This window comes from Trachypithecus francoisi, unplaced genomic scaffold (genome assembly GCF_009764315.1).
Source record: "Trachypithecus francoisi isolate TF-2019V2 unplaced genomic scaffold, Tfra_2.0 Lachesis_group16, whole genome shotgun sequence".
Classification (NCBI taxonomy): Eukaryota; Metazoa; Chordata; class Mammalia; order Primates; family Cercopithecidae; genus Trachypithecus; species Trachypithecus francoisi.
Genome location: NW_022681461.1, coordinates 78,082,010 through 78,092,599, shown reverse-complemented (window position 1 = coordinate 78,092,599; position 10,590 = coordinate 78,082,010). Strand labels below are relative to the sequence as shown.

Here is a 10,590-nt window from a genome sequence, read left to right as displayed (position 1 = left end):
ACAGCCCCACTGCAGGCTGGGCTGAGTTCTGTCTGGCTCTGCAGCAAACACCCTTCCCCTCTTCACCTCCCAAGACATCTGGAGCAGCTGACTCAAGCACCAATGAGATAATGTTTTTATTTGTTCTGTTTGTTTTTTGTTTATAAACCTGGGCTCCTGGGAGAAGCCAGATTCAAAAGTAGGTCTGACATGTGAAGGTCAGCCTTGAGGCTGACCACAGGGCTGAGGCCCAGCTGGGGAAAACACCAGGCCACCACACTTAATGGCCAGGCCAACTGCCTGTTGCACTGTTACGATGCTTCTCCTCAATGTCCAGCCCTGGGCAGGAGGTCGGGGAGGCAGAGGTACAGCCTTCTAGGACCCAGCCCTGGAGACCCACCAGGGCACTCTGAAAAAGCAAGAGATTATGATAGAATGCAATATGATCAAGCTGTGACAGCAAAAGCTTGTGGGCTTGAGGATTAAATTAGTTGTAGCAAGTCTTCAAGAATAGCTAACAATTACTCTTATAAAAAGGGAAGCATAGGAGCTTTTGAAGCAGCAAGAAGGCTCAAAGCTCAGTTTTGGGAGTGAGATGCTGTGGTGTGAAAGGGAGGGAAGTTTTGGCAGGGGCAGGAGGGTAATCTAATTGAGACTGGGCCCTTCATCCTCTAGGCTGATGTATATCGTTGTTATATAAACCAATACTTTTTTCTACCCAGTATGTGCTGGAATCTATGCTAGGCTATGCTTTGAGGAGATCACAGAGATGTATAGGACTCAATTTCTGCCCCCACAGTGCCCACAGGTCTGATGAGAAAGAGGATACATATATAATCACACAATTGTGCAAAGTCTATAGGAACACACCGTAGCATCCCAAGCTCTTGAGCCTCTCAAAGTCTGTTTCCCCATCTGAACTTATACAATTAGTATTATAATTGTATGCTGTCTTCCAAGGCTTTTGTGCAACAGTCCTGTAGTAAAGCAGTTAGTAGTTAGTAGTAAAGCAATTGGCAGAGCTCCTAGCCCATTTTAAGAGCTCAGTAAATGCTACTTATTATGATGATAGTGGTGATAAGTATTGTCCTGAGTCACTAAAGTGGGGGGCAGTGGATGTATGGTGAGGATGGAAAGGGTGACATTTGGTTTAAAACATAAAAGATGAATAAGAACCAAGTATGCAGAGGGATCAATGCAGAAAGAGAACTGGCAGGGAGGAATGTGATGGTACTACATTCTGGGAAAGCAATAGCAGCTTTGATATGGGTTAATATGAAGGCTGAGCTCCTTCTCGAGCATCTGCAGGTGCTTGGAAAGATGAAGAGTCACTTCAAGGACTTCAAGAATCTTGGATGTCAATGTATAGGTTTTGTCTTATAGACCAATGGTTTTTACATCCTCTCCTCTTCTCTTCTTTCCTTCCTTTCTTCTTTTCTTTTCCTTTCTTCCTCCCTGTCTTTTGCTCTCTCCATTTCCTTTTGGCAATTGAACTTTTCGTTTGAAAGCAATCTTAAACAGAAGCCCAATATAAAGAACAAATAGAGGCGGAACTGCTGCTTGAAAGTTGCCTACGGAACTATCATAGCTGGGAATTTCTCCAGAAAGCAAAGCCTCAGATAAGCATTCGTGGGCAGGTAGTTGCTTTTTGGATACAACCTGAGGGAACAGTAACAATGAGGAAAGGAAGAAAGCCAATACCAGTGGTGCCATGTCCAGCTAATCATCACCATGGACAATGGAGGCTGGATTCTGCAGGGACCTTCTGAGGACCACAGAGAAAGTCCTTCAAAATTGTCTGCCCGACGGTGAGAAATGGGGTCACAAAATCCACCTGCTTTCTGCCCCCATTGGTTAAGGATTGCCCCATAGGTTGTTAACTCCCTTGCATTTTCAAGTTTTCTTGAGCGTAGATGTTGAGCAGGGTCCCATGGTTGCCCTACTTCTTGATGTTCCAGAAGCCCCAGAGCAGTAAGTCAACAAGGTGGAGGTGCAGCTGGGGGCATTGCCTAGATCCCACTGGCAATGGCTAGGGTAGAAGGTGGGTTGAAAAGATGTGAGGCAGGGCACAGGTGTGAATGTAAGATCTCATGACAGTTTGAGACTGGGGAGAAGTGAATAGGGACAGAAAGTCCATTTAGGCAACAATTGGTGCCATAGACCAGGGAATAAGTAGTGAAGGAGGGAAGCAAATCACTTGGAGTGAGAAGGAAGGGGAGGTACCATTTTGTAGAATGGTTAGAGAGCTAGAATCTCTGGGGCTTGGTGACCGCTTGGATGTGGGAGACGAAAGACAGTGACTGGAATGGTTGTTGGGTGTTCAGCTGGGGCACTAGACAAAGGGTGGTACTGCTCACCCAAACAAGAGACTCAGAAGTTGGAGGAGGTTTATTTATCCATTTGTTTTCATGGAACAGATTTTTTTTTCCCTTTTCCAGGTGGAGAGAAAATGAACCCTCAGCTTTCCTGTAAGCCTCCACTAAGTGACTCCCCATCTGCATGAAACAGAATTTCCAAAATCATGCAAGTGGGGTTAGGACAGGGTGGGTGGTGTATGCTTAGGACTTGCCTTTTTTTTTTTTTTTTTTTTTTTTTTGCCTCCATTGCTCTTATATCTACAGAGCAACTACTTTCTTCTCTACTGGCTTGTGGGCACATAGAGTCCTGATGCTGGAAAGACCCTCTCTTTGTGTGGAAAGAAATGCTGGGCACAATGAAGTGATGCACCTGTGTTCATGCTGTGAGTTGGGATGTGAATGCTGACTGTAACCCAGGCCTGGTTCTTATTCCTCTTCCCTTCCCTTGCATGTCTCCTGTAGCTCCTTTCTGTTCACTGCCTGCTTTCTTATCTTAGAATGGGCCTAGAGATACCACGAGGTTTTGGTCATCATTCCCTATTCAAACAAGCAAGCAAACACAAAACATTGTCTGTGTACAGCCTTTAAAGCATGCAATGCCATTTTCCAGTTATTGCCTCCCTTCAGCCCCAGTTTTCTCCTCTTCCATCCAGGGTGAAACTGGTCCACCGAGCAGTAGTGTGATCTTCCCAAAGTCTCATGACCAGGAAGAAGAGGTGAGACCTGGATCTGAAACCAGGCTTCCTGGATCTTTCTCTATTTCTAATGTTGGGTTGAAATCATGTCCTTGGTGCCCCCAACATATATATATATATAACATATATAAGCTTCTAGCACATAGCAGCTACCCATTAAGTGCTATTTTCCTCTCTTTCTCCTCTGATCTCTTTCTATCAAATCGTGCTGTTGCTCCCAAAGTTCCTCCAGCCAGTACTTTCCTGAGGAGTTCCTGGATTACTCTGTGCCTTTATAGAAAAGCAAGAATGGTCAATACACTTCTTGCAGCCCAGGCAATGTCTCTAACTGCTCTGACCCTACATCTCATGGCCCTCAGGATAAAGTCCAGACCCTTAACCTGGCATCAAGGTATTCCATGTGCACCCCAGCCTCTGTAATTCTGCCTTCTCTTTGAAACCATTCTGAAAGCACTGGACAGAGTTCCTTGTCCTCTTGGTTATAGCTCTACAGTTAAAGCACTTAAACCCTCGAAGTCATTGTTTGTTTGGGAAACTGTACCCACCCCAAGACTGCTGCTTGAGAGTCAGACAAACCTTATTTACATCATTTTCCTCTATGAATTAGCACAGAGCCCAGTACAGGTAAGTACTCGGTAAATATTTGTTGAATTAATGCCATAATCGATGTATACATAAACCAGTGAATCAATGAATGAAGGTAGTGGTACCTGCCCTTAATGAACTTGCAGAGTTATTGTGGTACAGATATAACTATGAGGTTCCAGACAGATACAGAGCATTATTCCCATGGGTTTATAAGATGGACCTTGAAGAGTTAGCACGTGTGCTCATATAACCCATATTGGCTGCTGTAGGTGTTGCTGTTCAGGTGGCAGGGCTGAGGAGAAACTTGCAAAGTAACCTCATGTATCTTTATGGAAGAAACCATGTTGTAGTTTCTGAATGGAGCTTGGCATAGACAAAGCATGTAGTTCATATTTAGCATCAATAGTGTCAGATTCAAGCCATGGGGCAGTGTGTATTCCATGCAGTGAGTCACCTCGAAATTCCAAAATGCTCAAATTGATCTTATCTTCTTAACTTCACTCAAATTTCCTGAGTCTCAGTTTTCTCAGTTCTAAATGGAGCCATAAAAGGGAGCACCTCCCAGAGTGATTGTGTAAGAATTATGCAGATTAGACAATGTATGACTGTGGCTCCCAAGGTTCCTCCAGTTAGTGCTTTCCTGAGGAGCTCCTGGATCACTCTGTTCCTTTACAGAAAAACAAAAATTGTAACTAGACTCAAGCATTGCCTGTGTACAACCTTTAGACTGTCTAATGCCATTTTTCAGTTATTACTGCCCTTCAGCCCCAATTTTCTCCTCTTTCATTCAGGGTGAAACTGCTCCACAGAGCAGTAGAGTGATCTTCTCATGGTCTTCCTAGTGACAACTGGTTGGAGCAATGTTCACTCTCTAGCTAGCATCTAGACATAGAGTAACGAGCATCAGCCTAGTATGTGCCCTGGCTTGAGAATCTGCCCTATAGAAGTGCACAATATTACATTATGTACTTACAAAGATCTCACTTTCCAACTTGGGCTTGGCAGAGTGGCTCCTGCAAAGAAGGGTGGTGAGAAGAAAAATGGCCATTCTGCCATCAGTGAAGCAGTGACCCAAGAATATACCATCATCATTTCATAAGCGCATCCACGGAGTGGGCTTCAAGAAGCATCACTGCCAGGCATTCAGAGATCTGGAAATTTGCCATGAAGGAGATGGGAACTCCAGATGTGCGCATTGATACTAGGTGCAACAAACCTGTCCGAGCCAAAGGGATAAGGAATGTCCCATACGGTGTCTATGTGCAGTTGTCCAGAAAACGTAATGAGGATGAAGTTTCACCAAGTAAGTTGTATACTTTGGTTGCCTATGTACCTGCTACCACTTTCAAAAATCTACAGACAGTCAGTGTGGATGGGAACTAACCACTGATTGTCAAATACATCAAATACAGTTATACAATTGTCACCACTCCCCCCTCCCGCAAAAAAATAAAAAATAAAAAAAGACCTACAGGAAGTTGCTCTGAAGAGGAGAGCCATAGGCCACATGTCTTCATTCCTTCAATCTGCATGGTTGATTCTGGTCTTGTTTGGTTTAGAAAATAGCTTCATTTATTAACAGAAAGGCATAGGGCTGAGAATAGGCCCTCTGGAAGAAGGTGATTTGAAAGAGATAGGTCCTCAGGACCCCAGCCAAGAGACCTAAGGTGTCAGACCAGGCACTTGTCAAAGCAGGAAATGAGACTTGTGTCAGGAGTGAGGGGGAGGCTGGGGTATCAGTGAGTACATCTTGTCCTAGATAGGGGTGTTCTGTAGCAGCCCAGGGGCACAGAACTGACTCACCAGACAACAGACACAGCAGCAGTGACCAGCACATGACTGCTCTCAGAGAGGAGTTGGCATTGGACTATGCTTCTAAATTATATATACCACACTGCTGCATTGATTTGGACAGCGCAGGGTAGGGCTGGACTTTTAAGCTGAAGGCCTTGTGGATTGCTGGAGATTTGGCCTGGAGAAAGCAGGAGCTGACAGCTGCATTCTCACTTTTTGTACAGACACTAGTTAAATATATTCTCTGCTTGACTCGAAGCTATTGTGTTGGTAAAGACCCTGTCCCAGTCTTTGGTCTTCTCTGTATTACTGGAACTGAGCATGATGCCAGGTACATGGGAGGTGTTCAGTAAATCACTGTAGCATTTAGGAATAAACATGTACAGCTGGGAAATGTGTGTTTTGGGGGTGGGGGAAGGTAGACACATAGACCTAAGAAAAGTATAACTCTAGGATTTGAAATCTTACCCTCTTCAACCTGAGACCTTCTCAGGTAATTGTAGACAGGATTCATGAACACACTTCCAGGGCGAACACACTTCATGTTGATGCAGAGTATCTGGGACTTGGAAGAAACAACTCCTTATCTGAAGGATAATTTAGCAATTATTAGCTGAGACCTAACAGAAGGTTACCTAACATGTCTGTGTCTGCTTCCTCATCTGTAAAACAAGGAGCTAATGCCTGTTCATGGGGTAACTAAGGAGTTGGTGACATGACATGTGAGAAATTAGCAGTCTACAGCACAGCTTGATAAATGTTTGTTGGATGGCAAATGCCATTCTGGTGACTAAAGTTCACCATGGCTCAGTTCTGCTTTCTGCCTTGACTCATCCTCCTTGTTGTCTGCGAAAAATCATTCTGTGCCCAACCTGGTTCCTTCTCAAACTAAGAGGTCCATTCACAACACTAGCTGGCATCAGGTAGGAAGCCACCCTTGGTCATCTGCTGCTCATCCTTGGGGAACAGACAGTGATGGACAGGCAGACTCTGAAAGTGGAGCTGAGTCCTGAGCACTGAGCATGTGATCCCTCATTGAAGCCACTTGGAGAGGACAGGAAAGTAGTCAGTAGTGTCACCTACTGCTGGTAGCAGGGTGGTCTTATCTTAGCAATGCCTCTGAGCTTGTGCAAGTATCACTTGGGAAGCAGGATTAGGTTTGCTAAATATATAATTAAACAAGGCAAAATATCAGAGAAGAGGCACAGATGAAGCTTATGGATTTATAAAGCAATAGATTGGGAAAAGGCCATGATAGTTTCTTTATTCCCTAAGAAAAATAAGCACAAAGCAGCAAATTTCAACTGTAGAGACCACGTGCAGAGACTCACAGGGAGAACCATTAGTGGGTTGAAGGCTGGGACGCATCACTGAAGAGAGGAAGAGAAGAGAATCTGTATTTGCTGGCTGCATGACTTGAGCCAGGCCTTTCCCATGTACACTGTAGTCCTACATGGGAGAGATTACTATCTCTGTTTTAGTGAAATGGAAACTAATGCTCAGGTGTGTTAAGTAACTCGCACACACCCATGATATTTGTGAGTGTCAGAGCTGGGCCTTTAATGTCCAAAGAGCATTGTTCTATGGAATCACACTGTCCAGGAGCCCTTCTGGTTTATAAAGAAACTTTTAATGTAAATCTTGTCTAATTATTGTGGCAAAGATCAGAGAAGCAGGACTTCAGGGTAAACTTTTACTTAAAGAGGGTGTTGGGAATACTCTAATCAAATTTCCATTGTAGTCTACCACTCCATTTTTGGCATGTTCCCATAATGGCCTAGTTGCCCAAACCATGGCTCTATTGACAGGTGTATTCTCCTTTATTTCTCTAAAGCATGAAACTCCACCGACCCTATCTCTGTTCTTGTTTGGCTCTACCTGTCATCAGCCATAAACTAATCCCATACTCCCAGTTTTTCCCCCTGTTAAAAGCTCCCAGCTCCAATACAACTTCCAATGTGGAAGCCAGAGTGATCTTCTCGAATTCTGGATCTACTAATGTCCCAACTTTGCCCTCACATGTAGAAGGGTTATCTCTTGCCACCACGTTTTATCCAGTTCTGTGGTCTGGTATTCAATTTATCAATTTTTTTTTCAGTGTTTCAAAAAACAAAACATTGTTTTTGGTTTTTTTTTTTTTGCTGTCCCAGATAAGAAAGCTTTGCTTAACCAAAGGTCATAAAAATTTACTCCTATCTTCTCTTCTAAGAGTTATATAGTTATAGCTTTTACATATAGGTCTGTATAAATTTTAAGTTATTTTTGGTATATTTATTTTTAAATGGTTTACATCATTTGATTTATACAATAAATTTACTTTTTCTATTAACATTTCAATTACATACTGCAGTTTTATAGAGAATATATTGATTTGTGTGTATTTATTTGTAACCATTAGCCATTCTAAACTCTAAGAAGATTTTAGTTTTTTTTTTTTCAGGGTTAAAAAATGGAAAATAATGATTAATTTTTAAATCTCCCTTTTTGAATAGTTAAACTGCTTTTTACTTTATTTTACTGACTTAAACATCCTAAATAATGTTAAATAATAATAGGTGATAGTGGACATCTGTATCTTGTTCTGAGATTTAGTGGTAATGCCCCTGATGTTTGTCTGAAATTGACTTCAGATATTCTTTACCATGTCAAAACTATCATTCTATTCCTTCTCTACTATTTCTAGTTGAATCCAGACAGTATGGCAAATTTCTTGTTATCTGTTTTTTGCTCTGTTAATCACTTAATGAAATGATATAATGCAGTTATCAACATTTTTAGTATTGAACCATCCTTGCATTTCTGGAATGAATCCTGCTTAGTAAAAGTGCATTATTCTTTTAAGATACTTCTGGTTTGGAACTGCTACCATTACATTTATGATACTTGCACAAATGATATTGCCCCATATCAATATACGACAAATTCCCTTTCTTGGACCAAGCCAAACTACATTTAAAAAGTAGGCAAACAAGGAAAGGCCCAGATGAGGCTTCAGGATCTAATTTTTACTTATTTTGGAGAACCTGATAATTGTTCATGTGACAAAGTGCTTATATCACAGTTTCTCATTTTAAGGTCCTGTCCCTATTTTGGCAAAACATTGAAAGGAAGTACTAAAGCATCACAGGGCACTCTCAGTAAAATGACAGTAATACAGTAGTTATACAGTAGTTATACAATAATACAGTAGTTATACAACCTTAGTTTACTGAGGGCAGTCTCAGTAAAATAAAACTACAATAATGTAGTAGTTATACAAATTATAATGATACAGTAGTTATACAACAATACAGTAGTTCTACAGTTGTATACAGTAGTTATACAACCAAGAAAACTACAATAATACAGTAGTTACACAACCAATAATACAGTAGTTAAGTGTTCAACCAATAATACAGTTGTTAAGTATTTACGGTATGCCATATGATACCATACTTGACACTATACATATATTAGTTCTTCTCCTCCTCCTCCTTTTTGGCAGGACAACTTACTGAAATATTAATTAGTGTTTTCTATATGATAGACGGTTGGAAAAAATGTGTATGGAATATATGTTCTTTTTCCCTGAGGGCATTATTAGAGGCTTTTGCAGCTCTGAAAAGAGAAGACATCTAAAGAAAGGCCCTTATCTACTCCTACTCTCAGGCCTTTGTTTGAAGAATGTATTGAGATACTGAGGGAGGCTGGCATATGAAGTCGAGAAGGAGGCAGAACTGGCCCTACATGTGCACACATGAACCCTGCCTTCTACTGAGATTGCAAGGTAAGTGAAGGTTATCATCTTAGAGCCTAGGGTGGGGGAGCATGCTGTGGCAGGTCCCACCAGTGCCAGGAACTCACGCAGCACCTGAGGAATGCCAGGGCATGAGTGATGTGGCAGTCCACGGTGCCATGAAATTGACCACTGAGAGTCAAAGCCTTAGGACACTTGCAAAAAATGCCTTAGTGTGATGGCAGAGTTCTCTGTTTGTAAATGGAAACATTTTCATTTTACATCTCAGTGAATAGCTGTGAATTTAAAAATAGAATATATTCTTCCATTTATCAGGTGCCATGGAAGTGTCCTGGGTCTTTGTATGTAGCCTAGAAAGGAGGTGAGTGTTCCCTCCCACTCTGTCTTACAAAAGTTGCACCTCAGTGTTGGGGAGCAAATTCCTATCTTCTATCTATACAATTCTCATGCTAACCTTAGAAAGTTTCTAATCATTATTCCATTTTTAGATAAGAAAATGAGACTGTGTAACTGGTCCAAGTAACTGAATGTTATCTCAAGTTAACCTCCTTTCTCATGGCTGAATGATTGTATTATACTATGCTGCCTTACATTAAAAATAAAAAGCTATTCCTTACTAAGGGACTACTTTATGCCATGCATAGGGCTAGATGCCATATAAATATATATGTATATAAAATTTCAAGGAAGTTCTTCCTATTACATTAATCATTTCATCTTATGGTAAAGTAGAAGATGGAGAATTATTTGGTAGTTGTTAGACCTAGTGTTTAGTCCCAGTTTTGCCACTAGCTTTGTACGTTAGTTTCTTCATCTGTGACCTGAGAATAGCAAAATTTGCCTTTTGATATTATCATGAGCATTGAGTGAGGTATTAGAAATAGCAGGATCTTGTTAACTGTAAAAAGATGTGCACACATGGACCCTGCCTTCTACTGAGATTGCAATCTATACTGGTCATCTCAACTGAAAGTCTCTCTTCAGCAGTTACCAAGATACTGAGGTATACATTACAATGCAGAGGGACCAGGACACCAGGAGTTGGATACTAGCCTTGGTAACTGATTGTTTATACTTGTGTGTAGTCTCCTTGAAGCAGAGGTTAGGTCATACATAGCTCTTCTGGGTCTGGCAAAGTCAACTGGAAACTGCTAATGGCCAATCATCCTATAAGATTGCTTCTTTCCAGTCCTCTGCATTCGGGGAAGCCAAACAAACAAGAGGCACTTTCATCACCACTCCAAGGAATGTATCTTTGACAACTTCCAGACAGCAGACACACTGGAATATGTAGTCCATCCACAGAACCCAGAAGGTGATCTCCCAGTAGAGATCAAGACATCTCAAGAAAAGTTCAAAAAGACTCCCTGAGCAGATGTCTGCCCTCAGGATAACATCGAGGCACATGTTTGTGCTCTGAGGTCACCGCATGGTGTTGGCT

At 41.7% G+C, this 10,590-nt stretch overlaps 1 pseudogene; it reads left to right on the top strand.

Annotated features, from left to right (window-relative positions):
- The first annotated feature begins 4,192 nt into the window (after nucleotides 1-4,192).
- On the top strand, nucleotides 4,193-5,056 carry LOC117099392 (annotated as a pseudogene).
- The last annotated feature ends 5,534 nt before the right edge of the window (nucleotides 5,057-10,590 follow it).